Raw genomic sequence first — 24,102 nt, forward strand, 5'->3', positions numbered from 1 at the left:
AGAAAGATGGGTTCAAATTGAGACTCTGCTTATGCCTGGCTGTGTGACCTTAATGTCTGTGCTTACAAAACGGAGGTAATAATAGCACCTGCTGCAGAGGGATGTTGTGAAACTTCACAGCGCACATAAACCACTTACCCAAGGCCTGTGCAAGGGTTCCATGAGTGAGAGTTTTTCGTATTATATAGGAATACTTCTCAACTACATGTAACATGACACCCTTCTGACTGTGACTTAAACCGTAAGGATGTATATTGGTGGCTTTATGAAAAGTGTATGGGTAGATTGTCTCAGAGCTGGTCTGACCTCTGAGCATGTAATCAAGAACACAGGCTGCCTCTATTCGACTAGTTTACAATCTGTAACATGTTACTCTTTTTTTTGAAAGATACTATATTTTTTAACTTACTGTTTAGTTCATTTTTAATTGATGTATAGTTGACTTATAATATTACATTAATTCTGCTGTATAGCCAAGTGACTCAGTTACACACACACACACACATATACATGTTCTTCTTCCTATTCTTTTCCATTATTGTTTATCCCAGGATATTGAATATACCTATGCTATACAGTAGGACCTTGTTGTTTAACCATTCTATATGTAATAGTTTCCAAGAAAGATACTGTATTTTCAATAGACTCCATTTTTTAGAACAGTTTTAGGCTCACAGAAAAAGTGAGTTGAGGGTACAGAGGTTTCCCATGTACCTCTTCCCTCACACACGCACGTATTATCGTTTCATCCTCATGCTCACAAGATGGCTGCCAACATTTCAAGCATCACGTCTATATCCAAAGCAAGAGGAAGGTGGAAGGGGCAGCACCAGCAAAGCTCAAAGCCTGGCTTCCCATTTGTTTCAGAAAGCAAAGTATCTTTCCTAGAAACCTCTTAACAGATTTCTCCTGCCATCCTTTGGTCGGAACTTGACCATCTGTCCAGCTCTTTACTGCTAGGTTGAGAAAGGAGCAGGTAGTTGGAGTACCTTTTGAGTAGCTCTGTCGTCAGTATCATCTACTTCTGCCTCGCGCCTTCCTGTCCTAGGATGTGAGATTAGGCCCAGCCATCTTTTTCCATTGAGGTCCTCTCTCTGTACAGGTTTTGCCAGTCTCTGGCTGGGAGATATGAGGATGGATAAGACCAGGCAAAGCACAGGAGAAGGGCCCTTTCTCCTAGAGTCCGATTACTTCTGAAAGGAAACAGAACAACCCTACCACCCTGACCCAGGGAGAAGAGATCTTTTCCCCTTGTTCTCCTGTCCACCCCCATCTGCACTGGAGTCAGCTCGTGCAATCACACATTACGAGTTTTAATTGTACAGTAAGAGGAAAGATGGGAGATATTAATCAGGTGCTGAGAGCTCGGAGAGTGAAGGTAATAAATAGACTATTAAGTTAACCAAGTTTTCGGCTTCACTCATGAAAGCCACCATCTATCTTATGTGGTTTTCTGCATGCTTCATTACCACATATAACCATACTGAAAAAATAGGCCTTCTCCTTTATAATGAGATGATAAGTTCCCCGCAGTGGAAGTAGGTAGCAGAGCCTTGATTGGAAAGGTTCATGAGGCTGGAGCATGAGAAGGGGGTGTCTGTGTGGATCCTGGGGTCTGACACTGATGCCAATAACAGGGCACGGCTTTGGGGGCGATGTAGCCTGAACCATCCAGCCCTGAACATTCCCAGGGCCCCAAGGTGCCTGGGGGCTCGGACTCCTGCCACTCCATCCCTGTCATGGAGAGGCGGTAGAACAGGGATATTCAGCCCAGGCCAGGACCAACATCGAGATGTCACTGGAATCAGCTTCACCTGGATCTGGTCCATCAGGCCCCCCAGGAATCACTCAGGGAGCCCGATTCATGCAACTGCCGGTGGACTATTCATCTTCTCTCCCCCACCCACCCCACCTGCAGCACTTAGCAACTCAGTGGGTGTCCAGCCCGGCACTTTCGCTTGTGGTCTCGGAGGCCTTGGACAATTCATTTAATCTCTCTCACCTTGGCTGTCTCATCTGTAAAATGGGGTTAATAAGACTACCTTTCTGGAGAAGTGGAGAGTATTCGATGGGACAGTGGAAAAGCACACAACCCTGTGCTTGCCACCGACATCCTTCCTCTAGAGTGAAGATGAAGTTATCAGATGAGTTAATTAAAGCTGTCACAGCCACAGTAAGCCCCGTATTATTTGGTTCCATTCACATGCAATGTCTGGAACAGGGAAATCTAAAGTGACGGAAAGTAGGCTAGGGTTGCCTAGGGCTGAGGAGAGGAGAATGAAGCCAAGTCTAAATAGTTAGGAAGGTGACAACAAGCGAGTGTAGGGCTTCCTAGGGGTGATGAAAATATTCTCAAACTGACTGTGGTGGGCGTTGTACCTATCTGTGAATATACTAAAATAACCATGATACACTTTAAATGGGTGAGCTGTGTGGTATGAGAACTATTTCTCAGCACAGCTATTAGAAAAGGACCATTCGTTCTAATAAAAATAAAACATTACAGCAGCAAATATGGTACCGCATGGTGGCATGTGGCTGCCTGTGGGCCTGAGACACATCTCTGGCCCAGGCACATGGAGCCCTGGGCCACATCACATGGTCTTGAACAGAGAACTCAAAGGCCTGTCTCCATCTCTATCCCCAGACAACCAGGGGCAGATCTTTAGAGAATTCCCAGGATCTTTCCCTACCCGCCAAAACTACAACCACAAACAAGAAAAAGTACATCTGCAGACACTAGTTTGAGAAACGCAGGTCTAAGAGCAGTGTGTCAAAGAAGGGAGCATTTTCCAGAGCCAGCCCCGCAACCCGATGGGCAGGAGAGGCCCCAGGTTGGGGGGAATTCTCCATTCCTGAGACAGGATGGATAAGGAGGGACGGGACAGAATTCCCTCCAGGATATGAATGGCATTTTGTCGGACTCCTCCCTCCTGGAACTTCTCAGCTCTGTCTGTCCCTTAGGTGTCATGCCCCCAACATTGTGTGTTTCTTTTAAAAAAAAATTTCTTTTTAATGTTTTTGGCTGCACCAGATGGCATGTGGGATCTTAGTTCCCAAACCAGGGATCAAACCAGCACCCCCTGCGGTGGAAGCAGTCTTAACCACCAGACCACCAGGGATGCTAATGACACCCCATCTATAGTTTCAGCCAGGTCTCCCTCCAGAGCCCCACACCTAGACCTGGATCCACATGCCACATCCAATCTAGGCAGCCCCAAACCACACCTGTCACCCTCACCCCTCCTCAAGCTTCCCTCTCTTACTGAATTTCTTATCTAATTTAATCATCATCCAGTTTCTCAAACCAAGAGCATGGGGTTGTCCTCAACACCTTCCTCTCCTTCTGTCTCTTGGTCACATTCGTTCCATCCTGCCTACAAAATAGCTTCCTCTTTGCTTGGGTTACTTCTGTGACCTCTGAGTAGTCTCTGAGCCTCCAGGGTCTCCTCTTTAACCCATTATCCATACAGCTGGTCATTTCCCTGCCTCCAGTGGCTTCTGCTGCCTACAGACTAGAGTTCAGTCCCATCTGCATGGCTGACAAAGCCTTTCATGAACAAGCCCATGAGTGCATCCTTTCACTCCCCACCTCTGCCATGACCAGCACCTCGTCAGCCAGGAAGCAGATTCTTTGTTCCTGGGAATGACAGAGAGATGGTAGGCACTGGGATGCCCCCACAGTACAGGTTGGTGACCTACCCCTTTGTCCCCACTATCCCCAGGCCCCTAACCAGAGGAACCTAGTCTAACACTGCTGCCTCCAGGCTTCAATCCCATGATATCCAACGCCTCCCCCCACTTACCCCCTCCATCCCTAACCCCCACATGAAAGCAAGTGGAGGCCAGAGCTCAATGGTTGGCACTGTAGCCTCCATCCAAAATTGCGGGCTTTTAACATACAGAATTGAGCCGTAATTAATAATACGCTGAGTGTCTAATCACAGAGCAGAGCAGAGACGGCCCAGCCCATTAGGTCAAACATGCTGAGTGCCGCGGAAGAGCAGAAATCCACTTCTAAAGGCGTGAACAGTAGCTGGAAACATGAAAGGTCAGATCACGGGCTCCGTTGGACTTGATTATATGAGACGAGTGTGGAGATAAAGGCCCCAAAGCTGGGATGATGTGTTGAGGAGATAAATGAAGCCAGCGGGAGTGGGGTGGTGCTGATGTCATCCTCAGAGGATCTGAGAGGCCAGCTGGAGTGGGCAGACAGCGAGCCCAGAGGTGAGGCCCTTCCGCAGACACTCAACTTGGATGTGACTCTGTAGAGCGAGGTGTAGCTTCCTACTCTTGACCGGATCCGACCCCTTCGTGTGCGTGCTGGTTAACGTCATCCGCACCACTTCATCCAGCCCTTTCCTGTTTTTCAGGTGGAAAGAAAGCTCATGTCACCCAGTAGTGCAGACAAGAGCGACATGTTTTCATGGCTGTCCAGGCTGGCGGGTGGAGAGAGCATTTAGAGAAAGCACATCAGCATCTCAAATCTTAGAATCCATTGATTATGATTGTCTCTTTTTTTCTGGCCATGCCATGGGTCCGTGGAATCTTAATTCTCTGACCAGGGACCGAGCTCATGCCCCCTGTATTAGACATGCAAAGTCTTAACCACTGGACTGCCAGGGAAGTCCTCTGCTTTTTATCTTTTTTTTTTTTTTTCTATGACCATCCCTTAAGTAGAAGTTAAAATTCTTAGCCCCCCTGCAAAGGTCCTGCTGTCTTTTCCCACCAACCCCTTCAAATATTCTTGCTGTGAAATTTGGAAGAGAAAGGAAAAGGCTGTTTTCCTTTTGTGGGTCCCCAAGCCGTACGTGGGCTTGGGTGGCTGTCGGTATTAGGAAATGGTTTTTTGCGTGGGATCAGGAAAAAGGGTAAGGATGGGGCCTGGGAACCTGCGAGGCACCCTCCACCTGAGCCTGTCCAAGCCCTTCCTTAATACCACTGCTTTGTCCAGACGTCTCACTGCAGAGTCAGGACTTGCAAGCATGGGGCCTGACACGTGGTAGGTGCTCAAGAGGAACTTGCAAAGGCCGTGAAATCTTGGATAGAGGTGACTTAGTATACCCATGACAGCCCATCCCCTTGAGATGGAGCCTGGGGATCAATCTCCCAAAAAAAGTAGAATGCATAGTCTCTGAAGTCCTTTCCAAGCTTCAGAATTCCCCACACATTGCTCAGAAAAGAAGTGCCCTTCCTTCTTTCTGTGACTCTCCAGCAGAGCCAGACAGTTGAAGATTAGAGTTTGAAAGGATCCTCGAAGTCCTGTCGATTTGAGCCTCTCCATCAACGAGTGATGATGCGGGGGCCCAGAAAGGATTAAGGCATTTGCCCAAGATCACACAGAACCATGACCAGAAGTAGCTTCATGCCCTGAGAAGGCTCCAAATGGATGAACCTCGTTGGTATATGCTCTGTTATCCCTCATCCTTTCATAGTTAACTCACAAGGGACCTAAGTGTGGAGGGAGGGAATCGCACCCTGACGTTTAGAACTTCTTTAAATCCTTCTATGAGCAGAGCAAGGATGAACACATTTCCCAGTGGAGGAAGATCTTACAGACCCCAACACAGAACTATCTCTTGATTGGGAGAATATTCCAAAATCTCCTCACCATCCCACTCCAGGAATCTCACAGAAGGCACATGTGTAGTGAGTAAGCTCCTGAACCCCGATTTGCCTTTCCCTGCCCAATCCCTGTGCCAGCCCCGACCGTGGCGATGAGTGAAAACACAGATGAATTTTGGAAACGTATTAAGACGCAATTATAGATTCCTTGCCTTTAGACATTTCCTCCTTCCCCCTGGGTCCCCAGAATTAACATAAACGCTTTGGTCAGGAGAAGCTATGAAAATACAATCCATCTGGATCTAATTTTCAGAGCTGCTGGGCTACAAACTGACCAGGGCTAAAGGTCTATTCATAAATTTTCTTCTCGGTGCCGCCTGCCTGAGCCCAAACTCTGCCGGCAATCCGCCTGTCCTGACCAGATAACAGATGGGACCGCTCAGATTCTGCACACGCGGCACAGCGCTCTGGCTGACCAAGCTCCCTCTCTCTGCCCCTCCAAGCCAAATGTGGCCTTGTTTCCTTGAACTTCATTTGTCTGGGTCACCCACCCTCCTGTACATCTTTGTGGGTGTGGCTGTCCAAGTCAGCTGAATACAGCCAAGTGCCGTTGTCTGCACCTGCTTCTCCTTTGGCTATTCAAGCCCTTGACTGCATCGCCCCATCCCGGCCCCAGAAGCACACCTGGGGACCATTTCCTAAAAAAAAAAAAAAATATATATATATATATATATATATATATTTGTGTCAGGTCCTGAGTTGCAGCACTCAGGATCTTTCGTTGCAGGGCACAGACTCTCTAGTTGTGGCACACGGGCATAGCTGCCCCGTGGGGTGTGGGATCTTAGTTCCCCAACCAGGGGTTGAACCTGAATCCCCTGCATTGCAAGATGGATTCTTAACCACTAGACCACCAGGGAAGTCCTGACCATTTCTGTCTTTAATACCTTTCCCAGAGAGCAAGGAGGACTGGAAAAGAAGGAAATTCAAGCCTGTTTACTATATTACTTTCTATAATTTGTTGAAGGGCAGGTTACTGAAAATGGACTAAAATATCAAGTTTGAAACGTCAGGGTTAACTCAAAGCAATTGGGACACAAGACAGTGATTCAAATAGGAGTGAGTTCACGACTTACCTAGTTAGTCAGCTGCTTTGTTAGTTTAGTTAGGTGATAAATAAGGGAGGGACTCATTGCTATAGGTACAAGAAAAGAAATACTCCACCAGTTATCTGGCAAGATAGCAGATTCCCTCAGTACTCTTAGGGCTGTGTTTATTATCTGTGTATCCTCCTAGCTCTGTGCCTTAGAATTCCCTATGCTTCATCTAGTCAACCCTCTCCTCTCCCCAAACCTGTAGTAATAATCTGTTTACCCTCTCCATAATGTTGCCCTTTCCAGTGTCACATAAATGAAATCATACTGTATGTAGTTTTTTCAGTCTGGCTTCTTTCCCTTAACAATATATATCTAAGGTTCACCCATATGATAGACTGATACCTCATTTTTTTTCTTTTTGAGATTTTTTTGATGTGGACCATTTTTAAAGTCTTCACTGAATTTGTTACAATATTGCTTCTGTTTTATGTTTGGCCCCAAAGCATGTGGGATCTTAACTCCTCGAGGAGGGATTGAACTTCACCCCTGCATTGGGAAGCAAAGTCTTAACTACTGGAATGCTAGAGAAGTCTCCCTCATTTCTTTTTATTGATGAGTCTTATTTCATTACACAGATATACCCAAATTTGTTTATCTGTTCATCTCTTGGAGGACACCTTGGTTGCTTCCAGTTTTTGATGGTTATGAATAAACCTGCTATAAGCATTCACATGTTTTTGTGTGCAAATACATTTTCAAATCAATTGGGTAAATCCTAGAACTACAATTGCTTGATCACATGGTAAGAGTATGTTTAGCTTTATAAGAAAGTCCCAAATTGCCCTCCAAAGTACCATTTGTCTTTCCACCAGTGATGAATGGGCATTCCCGTAACTCCACATCTTTGCATTGTCTTGTCAGCTTTTCCAATTTCAGCCATTCTATTAAGCATGCAGAAGTATCTCATTGTATTTTTAATCTGTGTTTCCCTAATGGCAGATGATATTGAGTTATCTATTCATACGCTTACTTGCCATCTGCATATATTCTTTGGTGGAGTGTCTGTTGGAATCTTTTGCCCAGTTTTTAATGAGGCTGTTTGTTTTCTTATTGTTGAGTTTTAAAGAGTTTTTCGTATGCTTTGGATTCAAGTTCTTTATCTGATGTGTGATTTGCAAAAATGTTCTCCCGGTCAGTGCTGATTTGTTTTAGAAAGATCACTGTTGCCTGTTACATGGGGCCTTTTCATTGTTGTTGCTTAGTTGCTAAGTCATGTCCACTGTTTTGTGACCCCATGGACTGTAGTGCCCAAGAAGGAGAAAGACTATGTGAGCATTTAAAACCACCAAGGGAAGCTTGCCTCTGGACTAGGACCCTGAAGCCAGAGGCCCCATTTTTCTTTTCATCTATACAATGGGTCTAGAGGCTTCTCCGAGTAGTCAAAAACAGGCAATCCTGCAAAAGCAAATAAAAGAAAGATATGCATGCCTGTACAGGGGAAGCCAAAGAACCAAGAGCAGGTGAGTTTGGGGGAGGCATTTTTCTAGTTAGCTCCACACTGCAGAACTTCATGTCAGGAGTAGGGATGGAAAATCCTAACAGGTGGAGAAAGCTTCAGGGCATCACTGGAAACTCCTCCTTCATCCAGAATATTCTGACTCTCGGTACACACACCCTCATCCATGGGAAAGAAGGGCAGGGCTGGCATCTTTGTTAACGCTACAATAACCAAGCACCCATAGGAATAGACTCTCCCCTGCACACTCTGGGGTGGGGCTTTTAAATCAACCTGAAAGTTTTTAAAAGCCCAGGTGAACCACTTGGGGGGATTAAATTTTTTAAAAAAAGAATGGCTTGACAACAGCTCTTTATAGATTTGAGACAGCAAATGGCACATTATTGGCCGACTCTCAGCCATAATGAAAACCAAGAAGGGGCTCTTTTTTTAAGTGGGGGAGTCAGGAAGGAACTGATGAAGGAGGGCAGGAGGAAAGGCCACCATGCTGCCTGAGGTCCAGTGGATGGAGCTCTATTTGCCATGGGAAGCCCCCCAAGCTTGGACAACCCATCAGACTTCAGGGAAATGGAGGCAGTCTGGAGAGAGGAAAGTCCAGCATCTTCCTGTTGCCCCTGGTGTGTATCAGCCCTTCATGAGGTGCTGAGGTTGGTCTGAGACACGATTTCCCAAAATCCATGACCACGAACAAGTGTGACCAACCAGTTCTGTCCCACACCCTGCAGAAAAGAAACTGCAGGGTTTCACTCCAGGATGCCAGAGTCCAGGGTTTTAACCGCTTCATCCCAAGATCAAGAAACACCAGCCTTCCCACACCGGCCAGATTCAGAACCTTAGGTCTTCTGTGACGTGCTCACAGGGTCACTGCTGTACCATGCCAATCGCTTCAGTTATGTCCAACTCTTTGCAAAGTCCAGGTGTGTGTAGGGGGGCACTATTTTCAGGAACAAACAGGATCAATGATATTTAGCAAAACCTCAGTTTGGGCAAGAGCGCAGTGACCCTGGGACTTCCCAGGTAGAGCTAGTGCTAAAGAACCCACCTGCCAGTGCAGGAGACATAAAAGACACAGGTTCAATCCCTAGGTCAGGAAGATCCCCTGGAGGAAGGCATGACAATCCACTCCATTCTTGCCTGAAGAATGCCACGGACAGAGGAGCCTGGTGGGCTACAGTCCATGGGATTGCAAAGAGTCAGTCATGACTGAAGTAACTTGGCACACATGCATGCACACACACAGAGACTCACACACACACACACACACACACACACACACACACACACACAGCTCAGAAATGTCAGTTGTGACTATCCCAAATGAGGCCCTAGGAGAAGTCTTAGAATCCAGGTAGGATGACGATCCTGCTGGGCCACTTGAATTAAGATTCTCTCCAGGAGCAGAAGCGTGGGCTTCATTGTTTGTTGAGTCCATCATAGTAAAGTCGAAGTCATTATAGCCATGGCCCTCCAGGGAAAACTGGTTACGAAGAGACTGCGTTTCTCTCTCTTGTCTCCCCGCATCTTTCTTCCACCTCACATCCTGCTTTCCAGGCAATTCCCTTCTTCAAGAGTCCATTAAACACGTCAGCAACACCTATGTGCAAACAGCCCAGCTCTCTCCAAAGCCACATTATTGTTGTTCCAGAAGCACTTCTAGGCAAGCAGTTTTGAACCAAAACATTTGTCAAGCAACTTAATATCCAACCCTGTGCATATAGTACTTCTGAATGATATTTGCAACTGGAAAAGAGAAAAGAAATGGACTTTCGCTGTGATTGAATTCATTAGAGGCACATTCTTTGATTGTTTTTTTTCCCCTTAACTCTCAGCTTTCAAAGTTATTTCCTTGTCCTATATCATGGAGTCATCTGGAGTCTTCCGCCCCCCCCTCACTTTTTTTTAACCCAGAGTGATAGGTTTTCCTGAAATGAATTGGACAAAAAGATGCAGAGCTACTGACAAATAAAAATGCCATGTTGAACAAGGTTCCTAGTCACTCCAACATTTCCTAGGATCAATGTTTGGTATCTGAACCTTGTAAGACTCGGGAAACCCTGACCCTGAGGCTGTTGGTCAGGACCTCTTCCTCCCTGTGTGTCTTTCCACATTTGTTTTCCCGTTGCAGACCCAAAATGCACATACCCACAGCAGCATTGCTCATGGATCCACTTAGCAGCTGGCTTCTCAAGAACATGGTCTTGTTTATTTTTCTGATGGAAGAGCTCACAGTCGATCCAAATTAAAATGGGAAAAGCAAAAGCCCCACCGGGGAGAACAAGGGAGCTGCATTCAGCCCTAAATGTTAATATCACAGGGCAAGAAAATAAACCATGTTGGGAGAGAGACTGGATAACCAGGCAGCACAAATCACTGATATTGTTTTCCTTGCGCCATGAAAGTGAGAAAAATGTTTCCCCGTTGTTCCTAAGTGAAGGAAATGGGTTATTGTTCAATAAGCTTGTCTATAACTTTCTTCTCATTAGATTTGTTCCATCTTGGTAAACCCTTGGAAGGCTCGGCCACCCCAAAGAGCTCTCAGGGCACGCTGCTCTTGATTCTTCAGGAGCTGACTTGCCGTGGGTGGGTTCCACACACATGCTCCTTCTTCCCTCCCCTGCTCTCCAGCTCTTCCTTGCTGGCTTATCACTGCAGGAAGAGGAGCTGGTACCCAGGCAGGAGCTGGAACCCAAGGCCACCATCCATTGTAGATGCAGTGAGAAGGAAGATGGCAAGATGACTTGAAATTATTTGCCAGACAGGATAGGATTCCCGCAATCCATGCTCTTCCTAATTAACCAAGATCCCACTGCACTTCTCTACTGTTGATTAATGTTTCTTCAACTTCTGTAATAAAGAAGACAAATGGTTCTGAGCCAAAAGTGTCAATCAGCATCTTTTGAGCTGCTGCTGCTGCTAAGTCGCTTCAGTCGTGTCCGACTCTGTGCGACCCCATAGACAGCAGCCCACCAGGCTCCACCCTCCCTGGGATTCTCCAGGCAAGAACACTGGAGTGGGTTGCCATTTCCTTCTCCAGTGCATGAAAGGGAAAAGTGAAAGTGAAGTCTCTCAGTCGTGTCCGACTCTTAGCGACCCCATGGACTGCAGCCTACCAGGCTCCTCCATCCATGGGATTTTCCAGGCAAGACATCCCTTTCCAAATAAAAATGCCCAGATCGTCCCAATCCAGGGACTTGGGTACAGTAATAAGAGCAAAAACAATAGCATGTATATGCCCATACTTACATAGCATAAATAGAAAATATTCTAAATTCTTTATTTTAATGGCTTCATGTAACCCTTATGGCAGCCCTACCCCAGGTTTCATTATGAGCCCCATTTTACAAATGGGAAGAAATAGAAGCATATAGCATTTAAGAAAATTTCCCAAGGTCACAGAGGTGGTAAGAGCTGGAGGCAGGCATGTTTGGAAATGTAGCATGTTTCCAAGCTCTACACGCTTTGCCATTAGAGTCTGCTTGTATTTCTATTAAAATATCTCCTGAAATGTATACCTGGCTAAGAGCCACTGTGTTCGTGTTTAGTCACTGAGCTGTATCCAACTCTTTTGCAACCCATTGGACTGTAGCCCACCAGGCTCCTCTCTCCATGGGATTCTCCAGGCAAGAATGCTGGAGTGGGTTGCAGTTTCTTTCTCCAGGGGATCTTCCCGACCCAGGGATCAAACCCGGGTCTCCTGCATTGGCAGGCGGATTCTTTACCGCTGAGCCACCAGGGAAGCCCACAGTGGGTATATGCTGAACAAAATATGATCTCTGCTCCCAGTGTGAAGGGGAAAGGAGGCACACCCCCAAGTAATCATAATATCATAAATAACATATTGAAGGCTGTGGAAACCTAGGGTACGATCGCTGTTCATTCTGCCTGGAGGGCACAGGGTGGGGACCTTCAAGCTGGACACCGAGCTGAGGGATGAGCTCCAGTACCTGCGGGTGAATGTTCTCCCCAGGGCATTCCTGTCAAGAACACAGTGTTCATGGACCGGGAAGCAGTTTCTTGTGGCTGCAGCCAAGGATGGAAAGGGATGAGGTTCAGCCAAGCGTCACTGAACCAGCCTTCGAGGCACTGAAACAAGGCAACCAATTCCCCTGATGTCTTGCCAGTTGTTTGGTCCTGTCCAAAACACCCAAATGTCTGCTAACCAGATGCTCTGCAGAACATTTGGTCCTGTCCAAAACATCCATAAGATATGTGGTCCACGCCAAAGGGTCCTTGAGATTTGGTCGTATCTAAAATAGTCATGAACATATGTGTTCAATGCCAAATGGTTTTGCACAGGATCCAGAGATCAAGGGCCTTTTGGAGTGAACCAAACGGTCCTCCAAATATCAAGAGCCTTTTGGCTTGGGCCGAATGCCTTATGGACCAAATGTCGTATGGATGTTTTGGACAGGACCAAATGTCTGCCAGCCCCAAGATAGCTCACAACCTAGGGAACAACAATGGGCATCTCCAAGAACTAACTGGCCTTGGGGGCAGTAGAGCTAGTAGAGATGGTGGTACTCTGGTGTAGAGATGACCCCCAAGAGGGTGAGGCCTGAATTCCTTCATCCCTTTCAGCATCCCCAGCCCCAACAGAAGACCTGCTGCCTTCCCTCCCTCTGAGGCTGCTCCAGTCAGTCTTGTCTCATGTATTCCAGGCGGTGGGGTGGGGCTGGGAAGATGCTCTTCTCAATGATGAAAGGCAAAGTCCATCCCGTGAGGTTTCACGGTACTTCCCTCTCCACCTTTGTGTGCTTCCTCTTTTATTCATTCCCTGTCTGTCACATCGGACAAGGGTAGGTTCTGTGTGATCCTCTTTGTACCTCGCCTGCTATGTTTAAGGGGTGCTGGGGATGAAGATAATAATGTTGGGAAAAATGCCCATGGCCCCAGCAAAAGTACACATTCTCCTTCTGATCCTCAGCTTGGTAATAGAGGGTGCATTAGGGATATATCCACTCAACTTGCTCTAAACAGCTCCAGTATTAATGGAAATTTTAATGAAAAACTAAGCCTTGATTAGGTTGCCAAGCAGAATTCCCACACTAGACAGAGTCTGGTTAATTTCCCTTGTGCCAGGGCCACAGGATCACACACACACACACACACATTCATCAAGTTCCCACCGGGCTCCAGACCAGTGACCCTCGTGCTTTCTTCTGCCAGTTCAACCCTCGAATCTTATACAGGATTGCAGTGGCTCTGCCATGCTTATCATCAGAACAGGCTCAGAGATTAGGATTTGCCAGGGAACTCCAAAAGGATCGTCCAGGTTCTCTCAACCTCCTTCACCTGCTCAGATAGAATCTGAAATTGGCCACAGAGATGGATAGGTTCAGAAGTAGAAATTCAAAGGGCTAGGTGCCTCTATCTTTCTGGGCAGCCGTGGAGTACCACTCCTCACTTCCCTGGGTACCAGCTATTTGTACAGCTTCCCAAGAAACACAGAAGTATACACGCCCGGGAGATGTTTTAATTATGACAGGCAGCTCCATCTATCCCTGTGCAGTAGAAAGCGGCACCTCCCTAGGGAGATCCAGGAGTTGTAGGGAGAGAAGCAGTCAATGGCTTTGTCTTGTTAAAGCCAGACAGGATGTGGAAACTTCCTCCACGGCCCCCTCCCACCTCCGCTCACAGGCCACATTCCAGATCCTCATCCATTCCAGGCACGGGCAGGCGGGTGCAGGGAGATGGTGGGGACTCACGTGTACTCTTCCCGGTGCTTCTTCCTGGTCCATGCCTGAGCAGCGCCTGACACCTGATCAAGAGCATCTCTGCCAAGGAGAAGCCAGTGAACAGGGAGAGTGGATTCCTGACTCCTATTCTGCATGAGTAAGAGGAGAGAGGAAACGAAGAAAAAAGAAGAAGAAGAAGAAGAAGAAGAAGAAAAAAGGACCTAAGTAAAAGTAAAATGCTACGCTCCAGACAGGCAAAGAGAGCCTGACGGTTGAGAAGCCATTTGAAGCAGAGGAGATAGACTGGACCTTTTCTTTTTCTCTCCTCATAAGTTCCTCCCTTAATAAGTCCTTTGCTCTGCTCTGCCATTTCCAGCATCACCACGTTCTGCATGGGGCCTGCCCCCTTTTCTGGTGTCTCTGATGGTCAGTGGGCGGATTCCGCAAAGTCTCTGGAAGTTGTTATGGTTATGGGCTCTTGGTCATAGGGTTGCATTTTCCCCTTTATTAGTCCCTAATGCAACTGTTCACCAGTTTTGTGATTCCTCTGTGATCACTGATAGAAATACTAAATTTTCCTCCATGATAGCACTTTGGTGGGGGGAGGGGTGGTAAGAGTAAACACAGCTTACACCTTTCAGATCCTGAATGCAAAAAAGGAAAAAAAGCTACTCGGGGGAAAATCAGTCTTATTTCTCTCCTCTCAATACGCTTTTGGCTCTCTCTTTGTTTCTCTCTTTCTTCTGCCTATCCACACCTCCCTCCCCCCAGTTGCCATTTATTTCCCGGCATCCTAAGGATGAAAAATCCTCTTTCAAAAGCTGGATTTGGTCCTCAGCTCTGTGAATTGAACCAGGGCCTCCTGTTTTCTTGCATATCACAGCAGAGACTTTTGCTCAGGTTTTCTTTCTCAACCCTAGATGCACACAGAATCTCCAAGGTACTTTTAAAAATTACTCCCATTGGGGGCCCACCTTGGACCAATTAAATCAGAATCTTTGGATGTGGAGCCTGGGTGTCTGTCTGTTTATACTCCCCCAGATGATCTTAATGGGCCGCCAGCAGAGAAAACCACTCTCTAGCCGCATCCCCAAAGCCACAGACAGCTGCCCTCAGAACCCTATAATCTTCACAGCTCATGTCCTTTGGTTCTCTTAAAGGCTGAGGTCGGGGCTGACCTGGTAGAAATAGAGTCAGCAGACCCTCTGGCTGACAGGGGACTCATTGCAAAGACCCCGTGAATACAGATTAACCCCAGACATAGGCTCTCTGACCCACCTGAGTAATGTACCTCCTCCTTCAATTACCTTTCAGACCAGGTAATTCATTCCTCATTATTATGGGACAGAATACAGACTTGTAGGGGACCCCTCTCATATGCTCATGTGACAATTGTATCTGTTCTGTGATAAACAGCATATGACCAAACAATGCTTATCAGAGACCCACACGAGGCATGACCCACTGCTGGTCACTATTTATTCTAAGAGACAGTGTATGTGCCATTTGGGAGCTTATGTCATAAGAAAAATGACACCATCCAAGACACAGTGAGTTACCCAGAAGGCAGTTACAACTCTGTGCTGTCTTTTTTTTCTTTTTCTTTTTCTTTTTTCTTAGGATGTTTTGGTTTTGAGATCTGTTGGGGGTGTTTCACCAAGATGTTAAATGACAGAAGAGTTGTGGCTGTGACACATAAACATTGGTGGTTTCTATAGAGTCTGATTCCTTCCAAGTCTTTCATCTGGTCTCAAATGATTTTCCCACTGGCCTCTGTCTCAACCTTGCTACCCAAAACCCAGAGCAAGGCAGAGTCATTTGCCAAACCTCCATCCCGTGTAGCTTTCTGGATGGTGTTAATATATAGCCCAAGGAAAACCATGTTGTATCTTTTTATTGGTTCTTGGAATGGCTTCATCCTTTACCAACAAAGCCTCATCTTTCTCAGAGTCAGTGCATGTTCTAACTGTGGAACAGTTTTATGCTTTACTGCCTTGGCAATCAATGTGACATGCCAAACAAGATTGCTTTCTCTGGCCTGGTAATAGGCAGGTCATCTTTAAAAGTTTGCTCTTCCTCCAATGGGCATCAACCTGACGTTTCCAGCCATTTACGTGGGTCTCTCAGGAGCTCTTATCATCCAGACAATGGGTTCCCTTCTTGGAAATGGTCCAAGACACACAGTCAGTTTCTCAATTAGCCATGCTAATGGAGGCGAGCAGTAGTGCAGATAATCCAAAATAGCAGATCGTCTGAAAATCACTTTTATCGGCTTTGGAACAAACGCTATGATCCCGTGCATGTAAGTGTGTATGCATGAGTGTGTTCCCTGCAGCATCACATTTTCTGTGGATTGTCTGCGCTTTATATGTAGCAGAGTTTGCATTCTCTGAGGTAACATCATTTGAAAGTGGAAGTAAGCCTCTCGCTCTAACTTGAGTAACAGACTGGAGTAACAGATGCTCCCTAAGTAATCTACAGAGGTGACAAAGGGGACCATGGACCTCTGTCTCAGTAGCTTTGTGGGTACCACCGGGCTTGTTCTTCCCACATGGGTGTCTGCTGTGCCCTGCATGACCTTGTTGGCAGGGCTGGTACACACTACCAGCCCCAGATGCTAGGGCTGTTGGGAGCTATTCACAGCCACTCTCTCTACAGGATGCAGTTACCCCTGCTTGGTGGCCATACTGAATTTTGTTTGCCCCCTTCAGCACCGAAATGCCACCTGGGAAGAGGAGTCTATCAGATGTTCCTGCAGAACAAGCATCTAACTGCCCCGGCCTTTCTTGGAAATTGATTACAAGTTCTTAAGGGTTGACTTGAAAGGAACCACATGGTGGGGAGTGGTTTTTAAACCTTATTGAACATAACACTCACCCAAGGAACTTGTTTTAATTGCATGTGTGTGAGCTTTACTCACAAAAATTCTAGTTCAGATGCCTGGGGTGGGTCCTTCAATTTGCATTGTTGTCAAGCACATCATCCTTGGAGAGACTCCCCCTGGAGAATCTCTGCTTACAGAATCATTCTGACTCAGCTTCTGATCTGACACTGGGCAATAGCTTGAGTGAAGATGAATATCAGGCTTTTCAGGCTCTTTTCCTTCACAAACCATTATGTTTTGGTCCAAACTTGACTTAACAATGAACCGGTAGGGACCATTGATGTGGGGCGGGACAAACCAGTGAGCCGGAAAAAGTGTCCAGACACTTGGGTCAGTGAATCTTCTTCCTAGCATATCCATGTCCTGAAATGCACAGTCAACCCATAAGCCATAGAGCCTTCTTAAATGATGCAGTAATAATAGCTACTGTTTATTGGGTACTTATGAGTTAGCCAGCATTATTGTTAATGTTCCACATGAATTTCCTCATTGAATTCACTTAATCCTAAGAGGTGTTACTCTCATTTTGGGAGGACCCATGGAGAAGCTATCTCTTTGTAGAGCCAAATTTAAAATACAATAAAAACAAACAAACAAACAAACCCAGCATGTTTGAGATTCTTGAAGGAAAGACAGCATGTAAATCAGCTAATTATCATTAGCATTCATAACTATATCCTTGGAGGCAAGAGGGGAAAAAGTATGATTTTCTGTAGCTTTGTAAGAGATGGTTAGTACTAGACCAATTAGCAAGCTAATTGGCCAGTTGAAATGGTTTTCTGTGATCTTCCTGATCGATGCCCACTGGCCTAGCCTCCCTGTGAAATATAAGGGTTAGGTCAGTTCAACAGCTGTGACCCACCACCTAAACTGCAGTTGTCACGCTGGACAGTTTCTCATGTTTCAAAGATCAAGGCAGACAAAGTAATAGGTCCAGTTGTTTTCACTTCAGTCGTGTCCGACTCTGTGCGACCCCATAGACGGCAGCCCACCAGGCTCCGCCGTCCCTGGGATTCTCCAGGCAAGAATACTGGAGTGGGTTGCCATTTCCTTCTCCAGTGCATGAAAGGGAAAAGTGAAAGTGAAGTCGCTCAGTCGTGTCCGACTCTTAGCGACCCCACGGACTGCAGCCTACCAGGCTCCTCCATCCATGGGACTTTCCAGGCAAGAGTACTGGAGTGGGGTGCCATTGCCTTCTCCGATTTGATCATCAGCTTTCTAAAATAAGCAGTAGAATGCATAGTCACATAAAGGACTCTACTGCAAGTATTATCAGTCTTAAGGCAGAATCAAGCAGGGTATAGTGGAGAAACAGGACATGAAACAAGGTGCAGAGGCACCAAGAAGAGAAAGCTGTTGACATGGAGCCCTAAAGACAGGGGAAAGGTCTTAACAAGATGCAAATCCCATTCGGGAAAGCTCTCCAACTCGGTAATTAAAGTCTATCCAGGAATGTAGAGCTGGCAAAGTATGAAAGATCAATAGGTTAAATACTTTATGTTGTTTAATCAGATACTTAACACAAATCAAATATTACCTTATTGAGGTTATGAGGCTAAATGAGGGCACCATGGTGGTGAACATTCATTACTGAGACGCCAGTGGATCATGAAAATAGCCAGATACATCCCTCAGTCACCTCCAGCCCTGAGATGAGAAATTAGATCAGAAAGCCTGTGCAGGACTAAAGTGGCCTCTGTGCTTTTTTCTATAGGAGTAGCTAAGGAAGTTGGGGTTATGAGTTTCCCTGGATAATTAAAGGTACCAAGTCCTGAAATGTGTAAAAAGACATGAAAGTCTCCTTGAAGCATATACATGTGTTAGTCACTCAATCGTGTCCAACTATTTGCGATCCCATAAACTGTAGCCCGCCAGGCTCTTCTGTCCATGGGATTCTCTAGGCAAGAATACTGGAATAGGTTGCCATTTCCTACTCCAGGGTATCTTTCCCACCCAGGGATCAAACCCAAGTCTCCGCGTTGTAGGCAGATTCTTTACCATCTGAGCCACCAGGGAAGCCCTACTGATGTGCAAAAGTGAGGCAGGCCTCCACAATATTCAAGACCATAGAAAGTTCCCTCTTTCTTGTAAGATAGAGCCTTCTCATTCCCTCCGTTACCATGACAGACAAGGCAGTGTTAGGGTATGAAGCTGACAGTCTTAGAAAAACTTCTCTGAGAAGGATCCCATGGGGATAAGGGGTCAGCTAGATGCTTCCGGGAGTGGGAGAGCTGTGACTGAGCCACAGAGGAGCCGAGTGATCCTCGGGCTTTGGCGCTGCAGATCTTCTGTTAAATTCATGGGCATCCAGTGCGGAAAGCTTTGTCAGTTGATCATTACTTGTACTCTGCCAACTTTGCTGGCCTTGATCTAGTCAAATTCTGTCTTGTCTTTTTCCAATAGATAGAGGTAAAGCCAGTATGGAATTTTACTGGAAACTAAGAGGAAGAAAAAGGGAAAGGAGCAATAGAATTACGGATGTATCACCACGACTAAACTCATGGTTCTGCATCCATACAGTCAGACTGCACGGGTCCACCTGACCCCATCTGCAGAAATCCCAACTGGTTCCCACTCCCTCCCAGAGCCCACGCAGAGCTCTCTCCGGGGAGGAGACAGACAGTCCCTGTCTTACTATCTCTCTCCCCTTATTCCACCTCATCTCTACCCTTCTGCAGGCCCTGGGTTTCCACAGTTCCTGTGCCCACTCTGGGTGAGAAAAGGAGAAAGACTCTGGCCTTTCTCTTCCAAAGAACACATCCTTAGGCACTGGTTCCACCAGCTCTCATCTGGCAAATCTGTGTCCTGTCCTCCCTGGAGGCTTCTCCCGATCGCTTCTCTCTGGGTTGGTTTGCTTGGTTCACTGAAGCATGTTCACTAGCAGGATATGAGGGCGGACTCTACTTTTATGGACACAACCAAATCTTCTCTCATATTCTAAGCCAGCAGTTTTCTAACGGGGCCCCTCAGAGCCTTGGATACCAAGAAAGTCCAAACTGCTTGTGCAATGAGGAGGCTGAGTAGGCAGGACCCAGGACCCAACCACCACTTGGCACCCACCACATGATACCTTACCGATACCAATTTTCTGTGTGGAGATTCCACATAAAACCTCATCTGAAAAGAAATCTACTACTTTAAAAAAAATACTGGAAGCCATTATTCCAAGTTTTCTAGACTCCTAATGATAGCTCCTTTTATTCTATTTCCTTCCCAAAAGATAACAAAACAGTCCTCATAATGACTAGCAGTTGTTGAAGGCTTGTTGAGAGCCAAGGCTTTTCAATGCACTGCCTGATATAAACCTTCCTTCTAAGGAAGAAAATCCATCCTGCACATGAAGAAGCATAAAGACGACAGTGAGAAACCAGCCCAAAGGCCTCCCAGATAGGAAAAGCAGAAGCAACAAGCATCTCTCCAATAGCTGCCCTCCCGACCTCTCTCACCAAACATTGCTCCCAAGAGCACCTGCTATTTCTGGCTCCAGAGAGGGCTGCGGTTTTTGACTCCTTGGCCAAGCACAGATAATTGACAGCTTAGACTCCAGGGTGCCCTGTGCAGGACTTACCAGCTCAGGTTCTCGTCTCCATCCACTCCTGGGGAATTCCAATTAGCTTCCAACACCTCCTCTCACATCTCCCTGGGCCCCACCCACCTTTTAGAGTCACCTGTTGTGACAACACCTTCGTCAGTGACAAAGTGTTAGGAACAAAAAGAACAAGAGAAAGTTAGTTTTGGCCTCAAAAGCCAGGCAAGAGCTAGTGTTTGCTGTTCCTGCTACTATGGTTCGCCCCATCTTAGGGGGTGGGTGGGATTTCCATGCTGTTATCACCACCCGGGGACCTGCGCCCAGAGAGGAAATAAGGCCACCAGGACTTTCCCCTTCATTCTCTGCCCTCTGAGGCAGCTGGGACATGGCCTTCACACAGCTTTCCTGCAGCCTGGCACCCTGGCTCTGGAGATGACAAGTGTGTGCCGTGAAAATTGTACTTCTTCTCTCTGCTCAAAGTGGCTCCCAGTCTCCAGAGTGAGAGCACAGTAGCTCCCTTCCCTGGATGAGGAGGGAAATAAGATGATGGCAGGAGGGAGAGCTTTTGAGTTGACAAGTGAAGTGGTTTTTAACCTTCCAGATTCAGTTGTTTGCGGAGGGGAGAGAGAGGGTGAAAGAGAAAAGAGGCAGGTGTGATTGCTTCAGCAAGTCAGACTTTTCAGAGAAACAAAGAAGGCATTTGTCAGAGCAGAGAGCTGTGCGAACCCACCGAGAATTCAGGCAGTTAGCACCTTGGCAAGCCCCTGCCTTTGCAAGCTGTGACCTAATTTCAAGAGATCCCACTTATACTGTCTTCTGGATAAAAACAGGCACAGTGAAACCTCTCCTGGATGAGGCTCTGACATCAGGAATAATTATCCTGACTCCAGTGACTAATCCCCTTTCTTACCCCTTCCCCCTAACCCAACCCTGCCCCCTTCTCTCTCCTTTTCACAAATCTTTGGCAGAGCTGCCAGATCACACTCCCCCAACACAGAAGACAGACTTGCTCCACCATCACCCATCCACTGTGGGTGAGACCTGTGTTTAATTCAGCCTTGGCCAGCCAGTGAGCTAGAGATGTCTCTCAACATGTTCTTCCATCCTGATTAATATCTGGCAGGTTGAGCTGTTTTTTTAAAGCCAGGAAAGCCCAAGAAGTTACCTCTGGGGTGAATGAGGGCCCTCTGCAGACTCCTGGCCTATTACCTAATAGGTTGTTGTTGTTCAGTCACTCCATGCTGACCCCATGGACAGCAGCACACCAGGCTTCCTCGTCCTTCACTATCTCCTGGAGTTTGCTCAAACTCATGTCCATTGAGTCAGTGATGCCATCCAACCATCTCATCCTTTGTTTCCTCCTTCTCCTCCTGCCCTCAATCTTTCCCAGCATCAGGGTCTTTTCCAGTGAGGTGGCTCTTCCCATCATGTGGCCAAATTCAACTTCAGCATCTAACAGGTGACTAATATAATTTAGGGAGTGGAGACAAGGCTTTAGAGAAGCAAATCCTTAAAATATTCACGGTTTAAAATAAAACTGAAAAGCAATGAGGCAGTGTGGAAGGGAAAGGGTGTAGAGGTTTAGGTACACAAGTTTCCATTAAGTCCAAGCATCTGTATTCTTAGGGGCTCAGACCTCCCATAGTTCAGGCTATGTGGCTACAGTTGGAGAGGTCTGGAGTGATGTGGTCCAAGCTCAATGCCCCCTTCAGACAGATGTGGTCTTTCCAGGCCATTACTTTCTAAGGTGCGGTGAGAAGTGAGGGAGGGCATTCATCTGAAGCTAGGGAGCTTCCTAGATTACACGTGCCCACTTTCATCTTTGAGTTAACAATAGGAAACTCTCCTTCTTGGAGGTCTTCCCAAAGAGACCAAGCCTGGCTTCATGTTTGGTATTTTAGAGGCAGATGCATAGAGATAGGGGAAAAGGACAAAATATTTACTTAAAGTTCTTTTCACTTTAAGTATCCTTGATCCATCTTCTTGGGATTGATCCATTTTGTTGGCGAAATGGAAGAAGTCCTGGGTGCTAAGGAGAAAACTCATCTTTCTGTAGCTTCTACAAGGCTCCATGGTTAAAAAAAAAAAAAAGAAGAAGAAGAAGAACCCACCTTCTAATGCAGGAGACAATGCTGGAGATGAGGGTTTGATCCCTGGGTCAGGACGATCCCCTGGAGGAGGAAATGGCAACCCACTCCAGTGTTCTTCCCTGGAGAATTCCGTGGACAAAGGAGCCTGGTGGGCTACAGTACATAGTCACAAAGAGCTGGACATGAAGCAACTTAGGAAACACACAAGAGCACAGTGATACAGTGAGTATCCCTGTATCCCCCCCCGCCCTCGCATCCTCCACGCAGGTATCCTAACCGTGAGCCCTCACTCGTCAGCCTAATGAAACTGAATGCAGAGTCTCTCCAAGTCAAAGAGATTCTCAAAGTAGTAATTAACACTTCCAGGCTTCCCTTGGAACCAGAGCCCTGGAGAAGGGAGATTCAAGGACACTAAACTCTAGAACTGAGGATTGTGGCCATGCTCTGACTGAGGCTGAGAGGAGTGCCACCGTGAACCTGATGTGCAGAGAACAATAGGCAAGTAGAAGACTCAGCCATGGTCCCAAGGTGGTTCTGTCTAGGGAGAAATTGGGGGACCTCCCCTCCCCCCCGAATCTGCATATTGGTATTTGCATGGTATCTTTTTTAAAAAAATTAATTTTAAAATTTTTATTTTGGGAGGGGCTGTGGTGGGTCTTGCTGGGAACAGGCTTCCTCTAGTTGTGCTGAGTGCAGCTACTCTCCAGTGGCAGTGCATGGGCTTCTCATTGCAGTGGCTTCTCTAGTTTTGAAGCACAGGCTCTAGAGCACGTCGGCTTCAATAGTTGCAGCACAAAGGCTCAGTAGTTGTAGCACATGGGCTCTAGAGCAGAAGCTCAGTAGTTTGGATGCACAGGCTTAGTTGTTCCAGGACATGTGGAATCTTCCCAGACCAGGGATTGAACCGGTGTCCCTTGCGTTGCTAGGCGGATCCTTAACCACTGAACCAGCAGGGAAGCCCACATGATATCTTTTCCATCACCCTTTATGGTGCGACTGAGTGTAGCTAGAATAGAAGGAAGATGCCGTTTTCCATTTGGCAGCACAACAGACAGGAGAAACGTCAACAGCCTCCTGTGTCTTCCTCCTTCCCATCCCCAGGTCTCACTGTACTCCCCTGTGTACTATCGGGGAACCTGCAGGATCAGCCATGGTCTTACCACATCTTGTCCGGCTTCTCCCACTAGGTACACGGGCGCTGCTCCTTGCCCTAGCCTGCGGCATGTCACCCTAAATGCTGCCTAGACAGAGCTGGGCCTACCTGTCCAGGTGAGCTGGAATGGAACTCAAAGTGGTACCCAGAATTCGTGTTAGGATGTCCGCCCCGGGAGTGCTTTTCTCACGCAGTATCTAGCGTGTGTTTTGCACTTGACGTCAGAGCAGTTCTGTATCCATGTCCGTTTGAAGTTCATGACCACCCTGTGATGTGTCATTATCTGCAACTTACAGCAAAGAACTGAGGCCCTAGGGAGTGACTCTTCCCAAGGTCAAATTCCTGGTTACTCACTGAGGCCTGGAGCCTGGCTTCCTCACTGGGTCCAGCTGGTGTGCCTTCTGCCTTCCCATCCCTGCCCATCCTCCACGAGCAGTTCACATCCATTTCCTCTAAGGACCACGCGAGGCCCCAGTGCTGTCTCCTTCATTTGACTGTGGAAAGCTCACTGTCTACGTCTCAGTTGCCTGGTTATTCAATCACTCTCTTATTTACTAAACTTTTCAGGTGTGTACATGTATTCTTCCAAGAAA

General features: G+C 46.8%; 1 long non-coding RNA gene across 1 annotated transcript; it reads right to left on the reverse strand.

The window, feature by feature from the left end:
* Window positions 1-8,512: 8,512 nt before the first annotated feature.
* LOC145523867 (uncharacterized) lies at window positions 8,513-24,018 on the reverse strand. The gene is made up of 4 exons (XR_014066931.1): window positions 22,378-24,018; window positions 13,884-14,002; window positions 10,321-11,022; window positions 8,513-9,918 (listed from the first exon to the last, which is right to left on the reverse strand). It is a non-coding gene; the product is annotated as an uncharacterized LOC145523867 (long non-coding RNA).
* Between the last annotated feature and the right edge of the window lie 84 nt (window positions 24,019-24,102).

This window comes from Giraffa tippelskirchi, chromosome 10, assembly GCF_054371585.1.
Source record: "Giraffa tippelskirchi isolate mGirTip1 chromosome 10, T2T-mGirTip1v1.2.pri, whole genome shotgun sequence".
NCBI lineage: Eukaryota > Metazoa > Chordata > Mammalia > Artiodactyla > Giraffidae > Giraffa > Giraffa tippelskirchi.